The sequence below is a fragment of the Pezoporus flaviventris genome, unplaced genomic scaffold (assembly GCF_033815535.1).
Source record: "Pezoporus flaviventris isolate CSIRO_AGI_PZ_B2104156 unplaced genomic scaffold, CSIRO_AGI_Pfla_v1 ptg000001l, whole genome shotgun sequence".
Classification (NCBI taxonomy): Eukaryota; Metazoa; Chordata; class Aves; order Psittaciformes; family Psittacidae; genus Pezoporus; species Pezoporus flaviventris.
In genome coordinates, this window is record NW_026892549.1 from 43,027,022 (window position 1) to 43,046,724 (window position 19,703).

Sequence of the window (19,703 nt, forward strand, 5' to 3'; positions counted from 1 at the left end):
CACAGGTTTGAAAAATCAGAGAGCATCTCCTTATCACAAAGAGTACAGCATCAAAGCTGTAAAACAATAATCATCAAACAAAACATAGCATCACAGACACATATATGGAGAGAAGAAAAAACAAGGGATAAATGCTTACGAAATAGCTGTATATGCAGTCCTGAAGCACCTACAAACAGGCAACCTAATTTGCTGAAATCTGAGCAACTTCACTAGGCTAAACTAAATCCTAAATACTGTCTCACAAAAACATCTCCTCTGGCCATTTTCATGCCCTCAGAAAGTTAAAAAAAGGTGACAAAATGTATAATCAACTGATACACATCATTTGTAGTGAAATAAGAGAAAGATAAAAGAATCCTATGAAGCAGAATTTGCCGTAGCCTAAAGATGATCATACTTACAAGGAGCAGAAGGTATTTTATAACATTCAGTTCACAGCATACGCATATTCTATTAGTATTTATTTCAACATCTGAAAAAACTACCAATGACATTCCTCCAGACAAGGCTGCCTTGTATGAAAAAAAAAAACCAAAACCAAACCCCCCCAAAAATGGAGGAATGTTTCCTACAAGCTAATCATGTAACTATAAACAGGACTTGGAGGATAGAAGGAGAGCATTTATGTTTTCCACCTAACAAGGCATCCTAAGAGGAACTTTATGAATGCATCATGCACATTTTTAACATTGCAGCTAAGCAGTACAGTGTAATCTGCAACATAGTAACATTTCATGAGCTCAATAATTTGAAGTTGTTCTTTAAAATACACATAAAGACACTCCCTATTTCAAATGCTATTTCTATTTATGGTTATTGAAACTATTATATAATATCAGTCAACAGGATTTAGCATAATGCTAAAAGGAAATTAAAGACAGAAAAATCAAGCATTAAATTTATAGTGAACTGTCAGTATGCTCACAAATAAGAAACAAATTTAATATTCAAGACATAAATATTCCAGTGGCCTTACTAGCAAGAATTTTCATTTATAGCCTTCCTTCAGAAAATGTCATGATTACCATCTGAACAGGGAAGAATAAAAAAAGAAGATAAAGTTCAAATGCTGATTTTGGCATTTGTATTTCTCTGATGTAGTTTATCCAAAGATAAAAAGTATCTAAAAAACAGATCACAGGCACCCACAGTGCTAATACTTCCCAATTTGACTACTCAGTTCCTAAACTACAGCAAATGAGTACAGCTTTCACTAACGGATTGCTATTAAAAATAAATCGCAAAACAGTGCATGTATTTCTCCTTCCACACAGCTGAAGCTAGCATAGAGTGTTCTATTATGCAGCTAGCTGAAAGACAGTTTTCAACCTCCACATGGAATTACTTACCCAGAAGCATGTTTCTCTTCTACAGTTAGTTCAGCAGAATAGAAAGTTCTGCACAATAGATCTAGCAAAGGAAATGTTCTCACGAGCTCCTTTTTGACTTGGTGCAAAATCTGACTAGAGCTTGAACTCAAGCTGCTGAGAAATATGCCTTGCTCCATAAAGCTTCTGGGACTCATTTACTTGACTCTCATTGGTGAATGATACCTCTTCAGACTATGCAGAAGCGATGCAATGACAGGCAGTAGCTGGTGCCACCTTAATTTGAGGTAACAGAAAGTCATCACTTCACTGAAGTTTCAAAGTTATATATTTTAACATATCGGTCCTGCAATTGTTTCTAAACTAGTTGCTATCTTTGCTAGGGAAAATCTCCTTACAGAACTACTGTATTAGAGTAACACAATAATACAGTATATCGTGGAAAATCTTAATGGTAGGCTAAATTTAAGTTTTCCAGAGCAAGTGCTCCATCTTTCCATAATACTTAATTAAAATTATTTAATACTTAAAAAAAAAAAATACAGCTGAATTTGTCCCCTCCAATACAAAAAGACTTCTAAAGAAATACCAGCAGGGAGCTGGTTTGGTATTTTTTGTTTAGCTCAGAAGTTACCTATACAACTCATTTAGACATGGAATAAAAACATTTGGAATGCTGCTGCTGCCATGGCAAGTACCTACCGTCTACTGAAATCCACCACAGAATGGTTTTGCACAACTGAAATTACCCTCTGCTATGAAGAAAAAAACCTCCATCTCTTCCTATTATAAAAGCAAAAGGCACGTCATCCAAAAGATGGGACTCGAATTGTAAATTTCTAACCAAAAGTGATGCCCATGCCCTGCATCCCCTTACTTTGGGATGGGCAGTCAGCACACCACAACTGAGGCCTGTACAGAACTTCTGACTCTCCAAAACAATTTTTCCCTGAGCATCCTAGTAAGGATATCTGATATGAAGAGTTTTATTAAAAAAAAAAACAAAAAACAAACCAAAACAAAAAAATTCAACCAAACAAAAAAATGAAAATCCAAGGCATTAGCGGCAGATTTTTACCTAACGCACTTTGTAATTGCAGTAATGTCAGATGATTCCTCACGGAGAAGCTGAACATTATGGAAGAACCGCTGTATGTGACCCTCCCACTTCAGTGCTTTGCCTTAAATGCACAGAATTAAGATTTATTGATTTCCTCTGCTTTTTCTTTACAAAAGGAGGGGTAGAAGAGCACTTCGAAAAGCAAACTACATGGAACAAACTTCCACATACCTAGAAATATTAGACAAAACTTTGGACTAGATTAAGTTTTTGTACTCAGTGCTTAATAAAACACATTGTTCCAGTGATGACACTCCTCTACGGTGTGACTATTGGTTACTCAAAAGCAGCACATATGAAACTTTAAACTCTTCCTTCTTTTTCCTAAAAGGGGGATGGATTACTCTGATACTTACCTGCCAACATGACTTGGCAGCAATTACATGATTTTGATATGTCCTGAAATATTTGGTATTCTTGTTAAAAGTCCCTTAATTTTTCTTATTAAAAAGCAGGAGGAGAAAAACAAACAACACACCCCCCCCCCCAAAAAAAAAGGAGGGTGGGAACTGCTAGCAGTAACAATGACAGAAATACAGTGGAAAAAATGAATCAGCTCTGACATAAAAAGGCAAATAAAAATGAAACCCAATTAAAAATAAACCTTTCTGATTTTTAAGCAAATCTTGTGATCTCGGAAGATGTGACTCATTCTCATCGCACACTTGGGACTGGCAACACCAAACCTCTTTGAAACTGTTTGTGGGTTTTATATAGACTCTGATGTCTTAGCAAGATGACCAGTACTCCCAAGTAAATACTATGTTCTCTCCCACTGACAATAATACTAATACCTGTATGTTGAGCTGTTTGAGGGATTTTATTCATTTAATTTTTTAAAAAGCCTGCTGTTAACTGCAGAAGTGTCTCACACATTCCGTAACTACATAGTATGCTTATGCATTACAACAAGACAAAAGCAGCAAGGACTATGTCCCCATGAAGTAACAGGCATGCTTCTCCCACTCCGTCCCTTGCTCAGTGACTGTTTCTTTTTTGGCAGTGTTTGATAGTTCCTTGCTAAAGCCATTACAATGCACTAGCACGCTCATGTTTAACTGTGTAGCTGGTTCGATGCACTGCAGCTCCCTTCTGTTCCTCTCTCCCTCTCAACAGCATGTAATGCCTCATATCACAGGAAACCAGTCTTTGGTTGCAAAGGAAGGCCTTCAGACTCACTACTCATAGTTCTAACGTTTTAGCCTGCCCTCTAGCTCACACCTAAAATGTGATCTCCAGGACGCAAACACTCATAATTTTAACAACGTATCTCACCCTCCCTTTAGAACAGCTATTGACTCCCATCTACTCTACTAATGCCCACTGTCCCAAAATTTTGGAGATCCTTTGATTTTTCTTTTGTCTGAGAAGGCCTCTTCAGGGATCCATAATCTTACAGCATGGTGTGTCAGGTACAATAGATAATGGTCTGTGGTGAAACACACAAAGATAGAAAAGTACTGTTTGTCTGCTTTGGCTCCTCCCCAGAGAGTCCTGCTTTGGCTGCTCCCTGGAAAGTCCACAGCTTTGGTTCCTACCTGGAAAATTCCACTTTAGAACTCCCCAGAAAAGTCTCAACCCTCAGAGACCATTCTAGATATTGCTGGCCACTTCTTCCAATGTAGGCTGGCCTCCTGCATCAGAATGAGTGCGCATTTTTTCCAGTACAACAGCCCGAGCCTCATGCAATGCAGGGGAGGCAGAACCTCATACCACTTGGGTCAACGTTGCCTCTGCAGAGACACCTGCTAAGGTTGAGCCTGCCAGTTTGCACTGCGGTGATTATTCTCAGAGCTGATTTCCTGATCATCTTCACAGGGTCCTTGGGGGTGGCAAGATAACCAAACATCAGAAGTATCCTTTACCGTATCTGTTAATATCTCTATATTTTCCTATGTTAATAAACTAGGGGGGAGCTCTCTATTTGTCTCTCATTTTCCCTCACCTGGAATGCTCGAACTCTGGAACACATGGATAGCCCCTCTACAATGACAGCATGGTGGCCTCTTTGGCTATGAGGGCATGCCAAAGCACAAGCACATGCAAGCATAACAGAGACGATGTGGATGAGAAGGAAAGTAGGAGGATAGCGGTATCTTTGGAGCACCAGTCTGAGGTGATCATGCAGCTACTGCATTATACATGGTGCTAAAGAAGCAACAAGGGAAAGGATAGGTGCTGAAAGAGAAAGAAAAGAAACAATGGAATACAGAGGAAAAATTTTTACAAGTGCTTAAAAACAGTATGTGGAAGAAGAACAGAATGAAAGGGCAAAACGTTATTAGAAGATAGCAGAAGGCAGAGGAGAGATTAAGAGAAAGCAAAAACATTAAGGAGAAATGAAAACAAAACAATAATGATAAATAAGTATGACGAAAGCAAATGCTTTTTTCCCAGTTACCTATCAGGTGCTTAACTTCCAGAAGACAAGGTGGTACAATACTCACTGTAACTGTACTACTACCACAGATCTAGGGTAAGAGAGAGAGCACGCGCACTAGGACTGTAGAGCAACAAGAAAATAAATGCCTTTTGAGGAGGTTATCTGAGGGCAAGTGAACTCAGGTCTCATTCACTAGCAGCTCCTGTAGTCAACAAATGAAGAGCTGACATACAGCTCAACAGCTATGCTGCTGTACTAGCCATCACGACTCTTAATTCTTAACTTAGTTCACCAAATATTTTCACATATATATTTTGAGCATAAGAACATTACTGTTAATTTCTCAGCTAAAACCAGTGCCATTAATATCTCTGTAAATTTAATGATACAGGGAATATCACACTGATAAACCATAAGAACTCTTCAGAGACAGTGACTTAAACCCATGATCAGTATGTGAAAGAAAGGATTTTTGTTCAATAAAAAAACATAACTATCCTATCTCTTCACATAAAGAATTTGACCAGTTATTCAAATTCTGCTAAGCACAGGCAACACCAAGTCACCCATACTTTGCTTCAAAAATTCATGGCAGGAATCAAAACAAAGCCAAGGTAACTTTGTCAGGAGAATACTGAAGCCCTACCAAACGTGCTGGGGAATCTACTGGCTACACTTGAGGAATATTTTAATCCAATGCATTTAATACAATCCCTAAGAATCGTCTCAGTTTGAAGGCAGAAAACATAAGTTAAAAGTGAGGTATAATAACCTGACCCTACTGTACAGACTGTACAAACACACTGGAACAGGATAGTTCACTAGATCTCACTAGATAAATTTCTCAGGACGTGACAAACTCCCAAAGCCTCTCACAAATTTCTTACAACAGAAAAGTACTGAATCAAAGGAGTTCAATTATTCTCTCAGTCTTTCCCCCACATCAGATTAATTACAGTGAGTTGCAGTAGATGCAAATGCAGATTCAAAGCAGAGGCAAGCAACTGTATTCTCATAAACCCTCAAATCATAGCCCTCCTCCTCCAAGACATATGCACATCCAGTCGTATATTAATTACAGCTCCTCCTTTTCTGTTATACAGATCACTGGATCCAGCCCTCACTAGAAGTTTTGCTCTAGGTGTATTAAGGAGCATTTAAGTTTGCCCAAGTATATGGATATAATATCTCTCAAAGTAAACACATACTTGCTATGCGTATTAAAGGACTATTAAAAACTACCAGCTCATGCTGTGTATCTTGCTACTTGTGCATACATGAAATAAATTCTGTTTATTGCTACCTGTCTGTATATGTACTTCACACAGATGCATCAAACTTATGCATGTATATTCGCATGTGCCTATACATCCTATTAAGACACAGCACTCTATTCTGTTGCATGCTAAATGAAATAATAAAACAGTATTCCTGTTCCAGTTTACAGTATTCAGAAAAAAAGAAAATATAGAATCATAGAATCATAGAATCGTTAGGGTTGGAAAGGACCTTAAGATCATCTAGTTCCATCCCCCCTGCAATAGGCAGGGACACCTTACGCTAAATCATATCACCCAAGGCCTCATCCAACCTGGTCTTGAACACTGCCAGGGATGGAGCATTCACAACCTCCCTGCACAACCCATTCCAGTGCCTCACAACCCTAACAGGAAAGAATTTCCTTCTTATATCCAATCTAAGCTTCCCCTATTTAGGTTTTAACCCATTACCCCTTGTCCTATCACTACAGTCTCTAATGAAGAGTCCCTCCCCAGCATCCCTATAGGCCCCCTTCAGATACTGGAAGGCTGCTATGAGGTCTCCACATAGCCTTCTCTTCTCCAGACTGAACAGCCCCAACTTTCTCAGCCTGTTTTCATACGGGAGGTGCTCCAGTCCTCTGATCATCCTCATGGCCCTTCTCTGGATTTGTTCCAACAGTTCCATGTCCTTCTTATGCTGAGGACACCAGAACTGCACACAATACTTCAAGTGAGGTCTCACAAGAGCAGAATAGAGGGGCAGGATCACCTCCTTCGCCCTGCTGGTCACGCTCCTTTTGATGCAGCCCAGGATACAGTTGGCTTTCTGGGCTGCAAGCGCACACTGCCTGCTCATGTTCATTTTCTCATCAACCAACACCCCCAAGTCCTTCTCCACAGGGCTGCTTTGAATCTCTTCTCTGCCCAACCTGTAGCTGTGCCTGGGATTGCTTCGACCCAGGTGTAGGACCTTGCACTTGCCATGGTTAAACTTCATGAGGTTGGCATCAGCCCACCTCACAAACGTGTCGAGGTCCCTCTGGATGGCATTCCTTCCCTCCAGGGTATCAACCGAACCACACAGCTTGGTATTATCAGCAAACTTGCTGAGGGCGCATTCAATCCCACTATCCATGTCAGCAACGAAGATGTTAAACAAGACCGCTCCAAACACCGATCCCTGAGGGACGCCACTCATTACTGGTCTCCACCCAGACATTGAGCCATTGACCACAACTCTTTGTGTGCGGCCATCCAGCCAGTTCTTTATCCACCGAGTGGTCCATCCATCAAATTGATGTCGCTCCAATTTAGAGACAAGGATGTCGTGTGGGACAGTGTTGAACGCTTTCTGAAGTCCAGGTAGATGACATCAACTGCTCTACCGCTGTCCATCAGTTCTGTAGCCCCATCATAGAAGGCCACCAAATTGGTCAGGCAGGATTTCCCCTTAGTGAAGCCATGCTGGCTGTCACCAAGCACCTTGTTGTTTTTCATGTACCTTAGCATGCCTTCCAGGAGAATCTGCTCCAAGATTTTGCCAGGCACAGAGGTGAGACTGACTGGTCTATAATTCCCTGGGTCATCCATTTTCCCCTTCTTGAAAATGGGGGTTGTATTTCCCTTTTTCCAGTTATCGGGAACTTCACCTGACTGCCATGATTTCTCAAATATGATGGCCAGTGGCTTCGCAACTTCATTTGCCAGCTCCTTCAGGACCACGGATGGATCTCATCAGGTCCCATGGACTTGTGCACGTTCAGATTTTTAAGATGGTCTCGAACCAGTTCCTCTCCTACAGTGGGCCCAAGGTCTTCATTCTCACAGTCCCCGCATCTGCCTTCCAAGACTTGGGTGGTTTGGTCAGAGCCTTTGGCAGTGAAGACTGAGGCAAAGAAGTCATTCAGAACCTCAGCTTTCTCCAAATCCTGTGTAGCCAGTTTTCCTGAGAGCTTCCTGAGGGGGCCTACATTCTCCCCAGTCTGTTTTTTATTTGCTATGTACCTGTAGAATCCCTTCCTGTTATTTTTAATACCTCTAGCTAAGTTTAATTCTAACTGAGCCTTAGCTTTCCTAACCTGGTCCCTAGCTTCTCGGACAACATCCCGGTACTCTTCCCATGCCACCTGTCCTTGCTTCCGCTTATTATAAGCCTTTTTTTTTCAATTGAATTTTCCTCAGGAGCTCCTTATCCATCCAAGGAGGTCTCCTGGCCCTCCTGCTGCACTTCCTTCTGGTTAGGATGCAGTAATTACCTCATTACATTTCAGATCCTAGGATCTTAATTTTTCCTTTTGGTATGACATGATCATGAGGTGACCTGCAGTGCATCCTCAAAGATGACATTTTATCTCCCAGGCGAGACGACAAATATATTCCTCCCTCTATATTACCCTTTTCGGGAGCACAGAAGTCTTACCATACTTAGTAAGAAGGTGTCACACTGTTGAAGATATGCACCTTTGTCAAGAGAAGGGATGAGGCAGCCATAAACACTTAGTGTCAATCTAACTCTTGCTTCTGAAATGGGATCTTCATAGCCAAATTCTTAAATATTTCTCCAGCCTTAAGGACTGAAACAGCTCCAACAGGTACACAGCCCTCAAGGCTTTAACAAATACAGATGAGAATATCAAAGGCATACCACTCCACTATAAATGCCCAGTAAAACCTATTTTGGTTTAAGTCATTAATCACCATTGCCCCAATTCACTTGGTACTTTGACCCAAGAATTTTTCATTATAAAGGTCTAGATGACAGTAAATGTTTTAGGAGCCATCCCAGTAAGTAATTACTTCACTACAGTTCGGAAAAAAAAAAAAAAAGAAAAGAATGACAAACTTATTTCTGCTTTGGATCTCATGTCCCATAGCACTGGAGAAGAGGATGTTTCCCATGCAGTATATCAGACCCCCATGCCCCTTCATCATGAGCACACAGATTCTGAAAGATTCATCACCTTTCAGTTCTCAAACTCTGTTTGCATCACATGTCTATATAGCCTTCAGAAAAATACAGAATTCAGAAAATGGTATATTTGGAAATTGCAGGCTGAGAGAGTTGGGGTTATTCAGCCTGTAGGAGAGAAGGCTCAGGGGAGACCTTATAACAGTCTTCCAATACCTAAAGGGGGCCTACAAGAAATCGGGAGAGGGACTTTTTACAAGGGCATGTAGTGATAGGACAAGGGGCAGTGGCTTTAAGCTGGCAAGGGGTAGGCTTAGGTTAGATAATAGACAAAAATTCACTATGAAGGTGGTGAGACACTGGAACAGGTTGCCCAGAGAAGCTGTGGCTGCCCCAATCCTGGCAGTGATCAGGCCCAGGCTGGACAGAGCTTGGATCAGCCTGGTCTAGTGGAAGGTGTTCCTGCCCATTGCAGGGGGGTTGGAACTGGATGATCTGTAAGGTCCTTTCCAACCCAAACCATTCTATGATTCTATGATAAGTATCTCTTCCCCAGCTTTTGTATCCAAAATTTAACTGTGGTGCAAAGAATTGCATGGTCAGACTGGGGAAGTCTTTGTGCTTGAACAAAAGCATAAGCACTTTCAGGGAGAAAGGAAAGAGGAAAAGGGAGAAGGGGACAGGGATTTAGGTTGCTGAAATAACTCTCTACAGCTTGGGCAGGCATATGTTGATACCAGTAAAAGCTACTGTCTGATTTCTAAGTAAAGTATTTGATTTCACTATCATGAATACCTTGAAAAAACCTCTTTATCTTGAATGCCACCCCTGTGACACCAGAAGTATGAAAATACCAGAAGGGCTGTGGGAGAGAAGAAATAAAAAGTTCCATACAGTTTTTTGTTATTTTTTTTTAAATCAGCATGCTTCTCTCTGTTGTTAAGGAATAATAGAAGTTAGCAAACCAATCATCAATTCATATGACATAAATGGAAGTAGAGTAGGTCACAGTCACAGAAATGTTAGATTCATGATAAAAAATGAGAAAGACATTTGCGCTGACATGAAAAAGTAATTTTAATACAGCTTTCTGAGCCACTTGGTCTGAAAACACATTCAAATCCTTCCAATGACTCTAAGAGCCTTAGGAATTATTAAGGAAAAAAAAAAAAAAGGAACAAGAAGAAGAAAGCATGCATACTGTTTGCAAGGACTACGATGCCAAAAAGTCTGAACATAGGCAGGAAGAATCAAGACAGTTTTACTGAGAGAATGAAGACATAAGAAACGAATGACATATCCAGATATATTATAATATGGCTTTTCCCTCTCCCTGGAGTGTTTCAAAACAAAACCAACATTTTAAATTAGAAGCAGCAGCATAGCAAAGACAAAAACTATCTGATGAACTGATTTGTTTAATTTACATTTTTAAGGAGATAATGACACATTGATCAATTTAAAGTTCATATTTTTGGCAGGACAGGCCTTTTTTGTAAATAATACTCAGAGCTGATGACAGCACTGAGTCACTGACTTGTTCAAATTTGTGCTAGTCATGGCCCCAGATTACCTTGTGATGTTCAAGTACTGGGAATGAAAAGGGTAACATCCTGACGCAAGAAGAAACAGAAAAAGAAATTAAACCATGTCAAGAAACACCATCCCTGACTCACAGGCTCACTCATTAAGGGATCTTACTGGCAGACTTACTCAAGACATCAATATCTCTTTCTGTTCAGATTTTAGCTTCTGTTACTTCTGCTTTGGCATTTTGTTTGGTTGGTTTCGGAGGGGGAGTTGTTTGGTTGTTTGCTTTCGGAGCGGGAGTTGCTTTTTTGGTATGATTTTTTCTCCCTTGAATGGACATTCTCATTTAATGGCAGTGTGCAACTACAAGTTTCTACAGATGAAAACACTTCTGATAAAATGCAGTCCTGGAAGGCTAGTCCTAACCCAGGTGCTTCAACAGAACTTGAGTATGACACAGTACAACTCTCTTAGCATTTGTGTTAATCCAGAGTTGTAAAACAGATGCTGAAGAATGTCTCCTGCCTTCAGGGGCTGAGTTGCTTAACTGGCACCATATGAGAAACACAATTTCTACCCACACTCTGTAAAAGTGAAGTGAGATGTCTGTTCTTTGGACTGTGTACTGGCTCCATTCTTCTCCCACACAGCCTCTTCAAGCTGTAGGGGAACTGCACATTCCCCAGACTCCCTTCAGTCTTCCTGCTTTGTTTTTTACTTTCTGTTTTCCTTTTCTTGGTCTTCCATCTATCCTTTCTCTACTTATTTCACACTCCACTGTGCATAGCTTTGATGTGATGATACTGGCCTCTCTGCCTTTGTTTTTTCTTGTTGCACACCAAGTCCCTTTCCTTTTTGGTGCTGCTTGAGTTAGCAGCTGTTTTTTTTACTGGTTTTGGACAATATTTAATTCTGGAGCCTCTGTTCCAGTATTTCTGTATTTCTGTAATACATCAGATCAATGGCCACTTCAAAGCCAGTTGGAAAGAAAGCACACTTTTCCATCAGCATAGCTACACTGCAGATCATGGGAAGGAAGAAAGCACATGAGAACCTACCTCAGGTTTATTTTGGACATAGAAGATGAGTGTGAGAAGATGACCAAGGGCTCTACACTGCATGGAGGGATCATTTCTGGGGTCAGGCAGCTGAATTCCAGTGTAATAGGACACAGTCTGTTGTAATAAATTCCCTCTGAAGCAGATGGATGTGTGTTACTCTACAAAGAGACCAGTCTCTCAAAGCATGGTGACAAGTAGTAGCTTGTTTTTATTTCAGCCTTAGGTGTGAAAGCCAATTAAACTTCTTAACTGACACAAGACACGGAGTTAATTTTTCTTGGCAGCCAGCCTTCTCTTTCTACGAAGTCATCAAATTGCATGATGGGTTTTACAGAGATAGCATCTGTACAGACACACCAGAACTAGAGGCAGATTTACACCTGTTAAAATCCATCCCAAAAGGTTTGCAGGTTCACAGATGCACACAGTTGTTTGAATGTTTCTGAGACTCCATAAGTATTTATATCTACTATGAATACAAGCATATGCTCCCAAAGCTGTGTATGAACAAGTGCAAGGTTGGCTGAAAATTTCCAGGCATTGGATGGAAGAAAAACAACCCTCCCCCACCAACTCCAGGAACAGCACTGCAGCAGTGGCTTCACTGTCAAACCTCCACCTATACCATTTTGATGGAAAATTCTATTCATTTGCTCTACAGCTTCCAAAGCTAACACTTCTAAAAATGTCACACGAAATGTGTAGGGTACGTTGATACAGCTCAAAAATCAAAGCGACATTTCAGAGCGATTACTTCATCTTGAAATATTATCTTTGAAAAATGCTATACTCTATAAACTTCCCTCATACAAGGTTATTTGTAATGTATACATGACTTCCTCTCTTTCCAAACTGGATAAAATACTAATCTTGCAATTTTAACATCTAAGCTTCTTATTTGATACCTTAGCTGCTTTTAACACACGCAGTTAGGCTCCAGGGCATCTGAGATGTACTAGATTTATCCCTTTGGGAAAAATTGCTCACATAGCACATGCTTTTTTTAACAGGATACTCAGTAAACTAATCCAAGTCCTCCAGAGACATTTAAAGCACTGACAGAATTAAGTAAGGTCACTCCAGACACCTGTTTGTTAGGATTTTGAAGTAACTCAATTTAATTAATCACAGATTGGAATAATTTGGATTTCCTCAATCACAATGGGATATATATTCATCAATTTTCTTGAAACAAATTTGTATGTTCAACAGATTCAGAGCACTGCAGTCTGCCACCTATTCGGCAAAGTACCAACATACTGCACTGCATGACAAGATGCAGATCTATACCCATAAAACCATAAATGAGTTTTTAATTGTCATACAGAAAACAAATACACATCCAACATTTTCTTCATACAACAAACATGCATATGCATATTTTCCAGTTAAATTCTCATTCAAATTAGGTTATTTCGATAGCATTATTATCTAAATAAAAATATCAGAAGCAGAAAGCAATTTGACTAATCTTTCCCTAATCTGGTGATCATTCCTGAGGGCTACTTAATTCACTGTTATCTGCCACTCAACCCAGTTTCCAAAAGCACTGAGCCCCTGAAACTACACAGAAGCTGCAGATGGTACTTGACAGTCCTTGGAAAACTGGGCCAGCTCTCTCTCTGGGAGTTGAAATCCTTCAGCTTCACCTCAGTTTAAGTTTGAGGTACCCTTAAAAAAAAAATAAAATCACAAACCAAGCAATTACACCTGCTTATACAGTGCTAATTCAAGCTACCATGATAGGTCAGTTATCTAATAAAAATATGGACGAGACCTACTTGATGTGGATGAGGTTTACATCTGACCTACTTGTAAATGATGCTACAAGATGGATTTTGGTGAGCAAGCCAGTTTGGTAAGGAAGCTTTATGTGTTGTCACACAACGAAACACAAATAACAAACATTCAGGGACAGAAAACTAAAACCAGCTGAACGAGACGGGCTCTTCAGTATAGCCAGTATTGCCTTTAGCCAGAGAGCACTGAGGCACCTAACAGCACTTAATGAAAATTAAAACCAATTTACATGGTCTTTTAAACATATACAGGGTTTTTTGACTCTTCCCTTGAAAAAGTACTCTGGCTAAACCAAAGGTTCAGATAAAATCTTGGCATCAGCTCACTCTCCTAATGTACTAGGTTATTCCTAAGTCCCTCACTCTCAGTTATGTCTGGCCTCTTGGGTTCAGGAAAAATAAGTGATGGAGATCACTGAGTATTTTCCAGTTTAATAAAATCATAATAGTTGTGTTTCTAAATAGGAAGCTTAGAGAAGTATTAATTGATTTGAGCAGAGGACCACCTTCTGTAAATGAGTCAGTTTTTGAAGTCTGCTCCTTTTGACAGATGAGGAACTATACCAAACTCCTGGAAAAGATAAGTTACATCATAATGATTATCAATATAATTAAAATAGCAATAACCTAACTACTGTCTCCCCTAGCAACAAATGTTACCATAAATTGACCATATAAATTAAAAATTATATAGATTATATAATTCCTTTCCCTATTTTTTTGTTTGTTTGTTTAATATGGACAAATTCCCATACTGACTTTATTAACCACTCCAAAAATCCTCAGGCCAGCACCAAGCATTTGATAAGATCACAGAGGAGACAAACACTTTTACACCCATTCCCAGTCCTCCAAATACAAATCAATTACTGCACCAAGATCAAGATGATAGTGAAAAAGAGACTATAGACCTATTAAAAGCCCTATCACGCAACACCAGGAGGAGCTGTTGGAGCCAGATGGGCAAGACCTACCTACAGATGGAGCCAGCAGCTACCTACAAAACCAAGACAGTAGCATCGAAGTCCTTTGTTCACTTGTCTTCTAATTTTTCTTCAAGTCAGGCTAGTCAAGGAGTTAACATGCTTTAGTGGATGAATTTGGGATAAAAGTGTCACCTGCTTCTTGTTTCCCCAAACATTCTACCTGTAACTCAGCCTTGTTTACCGCTTTGGTGGGTTTCTACTTAACTGGGACGTTCCCCTCAGGCACTAGGCATACACGGTAAGCATCTATAACTATGGCTGCACAAAGCAGCTTGCAATGCTAGGTTACATTATCTCATTTTAAAGGCTGAGGAATAATGGTGGACTGTATTTTTAATCTTATTTTCACTTCCTCCTATAATATACAGAAATATCTGTATTGTCTGGGAATGGATTAACTGGGTAGTTTGGGCTTGCCACCTGCACTGAAAAATTGCCAATTAAAATAAGAACCTTAGCAAGTACCTTCACTTAATGAAGTGGCAGTGTAAGGAAGAAGCTTGCCTCCTCCTAACCTATGTGCAATTATTTAAGAAGAAGGTTATTACTTTACTATTTCTGTATTTTGCACATATTTCTAGGTCTGCATGTCCATTCTACTTAGCATGTCGTGTGCCTTCTTTCACTTATTTCAAAGGAAAATTTAATGGGTACACAATATTTAAGCAGATTTAGAAGATGAGCAGAAATGACTGATCTTAGGATAACTTAGCCTTAGGTTTCCTTTCCTCAGTTTTATATTCTTTAGATAAAAATAACATCTTGAAGAATTTTCTTCAAAAATTTACTCCTTAGAGACTTGAGAAATAGTAAAACAGACTTTGGTTTCCTATTTTAAAAACTGTACTGGTACTGAAAACAAAGAACACCACACATACAGGTAACCGAGTGTTTAATTTGGCATCTCAAACCATTAAAAATATTTGTATACGAGAAAAGAAGTATAGGTTTCAAGATGTTTCAATACAAAGGGAAAAGAAATGTATAAAAGGTAACTCAGAAAAAGGAAAGGCTTGTGCAATTAACTCTATGTCCTCAGATGCTACAAGCCAAGAACTTTAAGTCCTTCAAAACCAGTGGGAAGGATACAGACCAGTATCATACTTGTCCCAGAGTATGTTCTGTCTTCAGTAAGCCAACCTGCACAAATCAGCTATTTTCTAATACATCATGAGAAAGATGCTGGTACCTCCTTAACATCGAAAAGGATCCTTACAGAAAATTTTGTCCCCTTGGAAATAAACTGGACCTGTGGCCAAGCAATTGTGTCCCATCAGCGTAAATAAACATGAAAGATTAGCAGCAACAGAACTGTGAAATATGAATATTTTCACATTAAGAAATCAGCAAAACAACAATTTAGTATTTAATTCTTGGACATCTCTAAACAGTCACACAAGCAGTCTTCTGCCTATCCCTCACAAACAGGTCATGTTCATTTGTACCAGTCAGCATTGCTGACCTCTGAGAAGAGAAAAACTGACTAATGAGACACATGTTGCTTCATACCAGAGCCAGATTTGGATCTAGACTGAAACTTGAGATGCAAAGAAAAGCCAGAGCAGCTTTGTCTCAATCCCTCATATAACCTTTTATTTTAATATGGGAAGGCTGACCAGGAACACAGTTACATAAAGATTAGCACCAAAATACACGTTCTTGCAACCTCACATCTACTTTTTTGGGAAGACCAATAACCTGGTTTTTCCTAACACAGAAATGGACATCATCTATTAATAAGAACCCACAGATGAAGAACAGAATAAGACAGAAACCGTGTCTGATATTAGTGGCTGTGAATCCAAACACAGAGACATTGCAGGACAGCATAACAAGCACTGCTTACTTCAAAGACTTTTGAAATCTCAGAATAAAACAAAAACACGTTTATTCTTAGTTAAGATTAATCTTTAATCCTGGATCCACAGGGGCTTTATAAGCAGAGAGTGATCATCTACTCAGTGCTTCTCAGGCTGCACCTGCAGTATTGTACACAGTTCTGGTCTACACAAATCAAGAAAGATGTGGACAGACTGGAGAGGTGCAAAGAAGGGCCTTGAAGATGATCAAAAAGCCTGAAGAACCTGCCCTATAAGGAAAGACTGAAGGACGTGGGTCTTTCTTCTCTGGAAGACAAAGCTTAGAGGGGACCTCATCACAGTATTTCAGTACTTAAATGGCAGATATGGATAGGATGGAGGCTCTCACAAGGAACTACATGGAAAAGACAAGGGGCAATGAATGCAAATTATACTGGGAGAAGTTTCATCTAAAGATGAGAAAAAATATATTTAGTGAGATCAATCATTCACTGGAACAACCTCCCTAGGGACATGGTGGAGTCTACATTGGTGGAGGTTTTCAAGATGCGATTGGACAGGGAGCTAGATAATCACAGTTAGACTCCCCTTTCCCATGAAAGGTTTGACCAGATGGTCTTTCAAGGTCCCTTGCAAACTGGGCTGTACTCCAATACAATGATTAACCAGTTTTGCAAGAATATGTTGTGGTAAAGGTTGTAAGCATACACATATATGATGATGATGCCAAGACTTATTAAAAAAATAAATAGATGCAGTGAAAAAATGTCATAAAAATGTTAGATTAAAATAACAATGTTAACAAAGAGCTTCTATGTTCAGCCTTTTCAAAATAGCCATTGAAACCTTGTGATTTCCACGATTCTGCTTGTGCAGTGTTTCTTGCCTAAGCAACTTCCAAGGCACAGCTACTATATATACCACAGTCCATCAAAGATTAACGGTTTTATCTAGTAATGAAAAGAAGATCTAAACATACCATTCTAGAGCATAAAAATAACATCCAGAAATCTCATTATATCTATACTCATGAAACCAACCTGAAAGAAAAAGTAGCCATCTATATTGCTAACAGCCACCTGTCAAAATCTCTGTAGACACGTGAAATGATTAAGAGTCCATTCTTTGTACAGAACCCCTAGAGATGGAAAAACTATTGTTCTTATGACAAAATGATCATGACTCAAAATTTTCAAGATATAAAAATTCCAAGAATGATCTGGTTAAGAGGATTTTTAAAGACCTCTATTGCTCTGTGTAGTCTCAGAAGGTCCAGTGTGAAAGTGACATAGGAAATCCACTTTTACATTCAAATAAAAAAAAATATTACACATAATATTAGGTTGGGAAAGTTGAATATGAAACAGCAATTTCATGTCTTCAGCTGCTGAAACACGAGGGGAAAAAAACCTCTTACAGCTTGCCAGGTTTTATTTTCTCTCTTGCGATTATATTGACAAGAAAAGTGCTTGTGCATTATTACTAGCTGCAATAACACCTAACTGCATTCCTCAGCCTTAGAGAAAGCATTTTTTTGCAGCAGATAAGAACAGCCAGTCAATAACCAATGTAGAAATGGGCTCATTACTATTTCACATAAGAATAGTGTCTTATGAAATGTACTTCTTAGTTTACAATCAGAAGGGTCAAACTGCAAATCCTTTACTCATCTGGTACCTCCCATTTTAATGCTGTCTATCCAGAAAAAAAAGTAATTCTCCAAAATAAAGCTATTGTCAGTTTTCAACACAATACATTACCCTGCCACAAGTTCTTCCCTCTTCCCTATCTTACCCGTGTGAAATTTATTATTGCAATACCGGTTATTGGTTTTACTTAAATCATTTCCTTTCTGTTACACTGTTAAGATAAAGCAACATCATAACAAGACAGACCATAACAAAATGGCAGCTGATTCTCCAAGACCTCTATAACTCGTTTTAACTCTTTACTATGCATATGAGAGCTAGCACTAGCACTTAAATAAAATAAAATAAAATAAAATAAAATAAAATAAAAGAAGTATAAAATGAGTTGTGCTAAATTATACTAGGTTCAGAGAATGAGAAACTAGCCCATTATCCTGGTTTTGGCTGTGAGAATTTTCTTCCTAGTGCCTGGTGCAGTGCTGTGTTTCAGTCTGAGGCACAAGAAGCTGGGAGGAAGCAGAAACAAGAGACCTGACCCAAACTAGCCAAAGGGGTATTCCATACCACAGCACGTCATGCCCAGTATATAAACTGGGGGAGTTAACTGGAAGGGCAGATCGCTGCTTGCGTTGGGCTAGGCATCAGTTGGTGGGTGGTGAGCAATCGCTTTGTGCATCATTTGGGCTTATTGTTGGGTTTGGTTGGGGCTTTTTTCCCCCTTTTGGTTTTATATTCTCTCCCCCTTATTATTACTATCATTAGTAGCAGTTGTAGTATATTATACTCTAGTTATTAAACTGTTCTTATCTCAACCTACGGGTTTTACATTCTTTTGATTCTCCTCCCCATCCCTCCTGGGGATTGGGGAAAAGGCAGTGGTGAGCAAGCAGCTGTGTGGTACTTAGCTACCAGCTGGGTTTAAACCATAACATCCATTAATACAAGAATCTATCCTAAAATCTAGACAGAGTGCTGTTTATCTTCAAGAAATGAACCAAATGCAGGTTTGATAAGACTGTCTTTCAAATACCTCTACTGTAACAAAATGCAAGAGGTCAGGTGTTTATTTGTCAACATTGTTAAAGGAGCTTTAATACTGCTAGCTTGAGCTAAACCAAAAATAACTGCAAAAATACAAGGTTTTTTTTTTTTTAACCCTTTATACCTTCTGCAAGTGTGTTGGGTTTTTAGAATTTTTGTTTTTTACCTGTACAAAATAGAGGACATGCTTAAGCATGCTTAACCACACTGCTGAAGAGGATACTAATGTCTTAAGTTCCCAAGAGCAGACATATCTGCACAGTTCAAATCCATAAACAATAAAGCACAATGCTCAAACCTAATTTTAATTATTTTAATATTTCTTACATTATGTAGTTTTTGGGTTTTTTCCTCAACTTTTCAGCAAGAACAAAACACTTTGTGCTTTAACATAATTTCCTCTCATCTCTATTGACTTGAGAAGCTTTCCATCAGGAAAGCCAAAAATATGTAATTAAATATGGTAATTACAGCTCTGGTCTATTTTGTCAGCTACAGGTTCAGGAATCTGAGCTGGTTTTGCTTAATAATGTAGTTGCTGAATTAAAATCCTGCTCATCTAACATCAAATCTTTTGAAAGGGTAAGGGCAAAGCATTTAAGAAAGTTTTCCCATAACAACCACTGGCAAAAATCTTAATTGTGCTGAAACTATGAGATCTGTTTCATATTATCTTTTCTTATCATGAATTGTCCTTCTGAACTAGATACAGTTGTTAATAAAATTGCACATTATTCCTTGGTGCCTCTTGATCATATGCAGACTGCTCTGATGGTTAACATCAATGAGAGAGCAACAACCTCTTAATCTATA

At 39.1% G+C, this 19,703-nt stretch overlaps 1 protein-coding gene across 10 annotated transcripts in view; it reads right to left on the bottom strand.

Annotated features, from left to right (window-relative positions):
• Nucleotides 1-19,703, bottom strand: part of ZNF385B (zinc finger protein 385B) — a 177,624-nt gene that overhangs the window by 90,136 nt on the left and 67,785 nt on the right. The gene's annotated exons all lie outside the window — the stretch shown is intronic.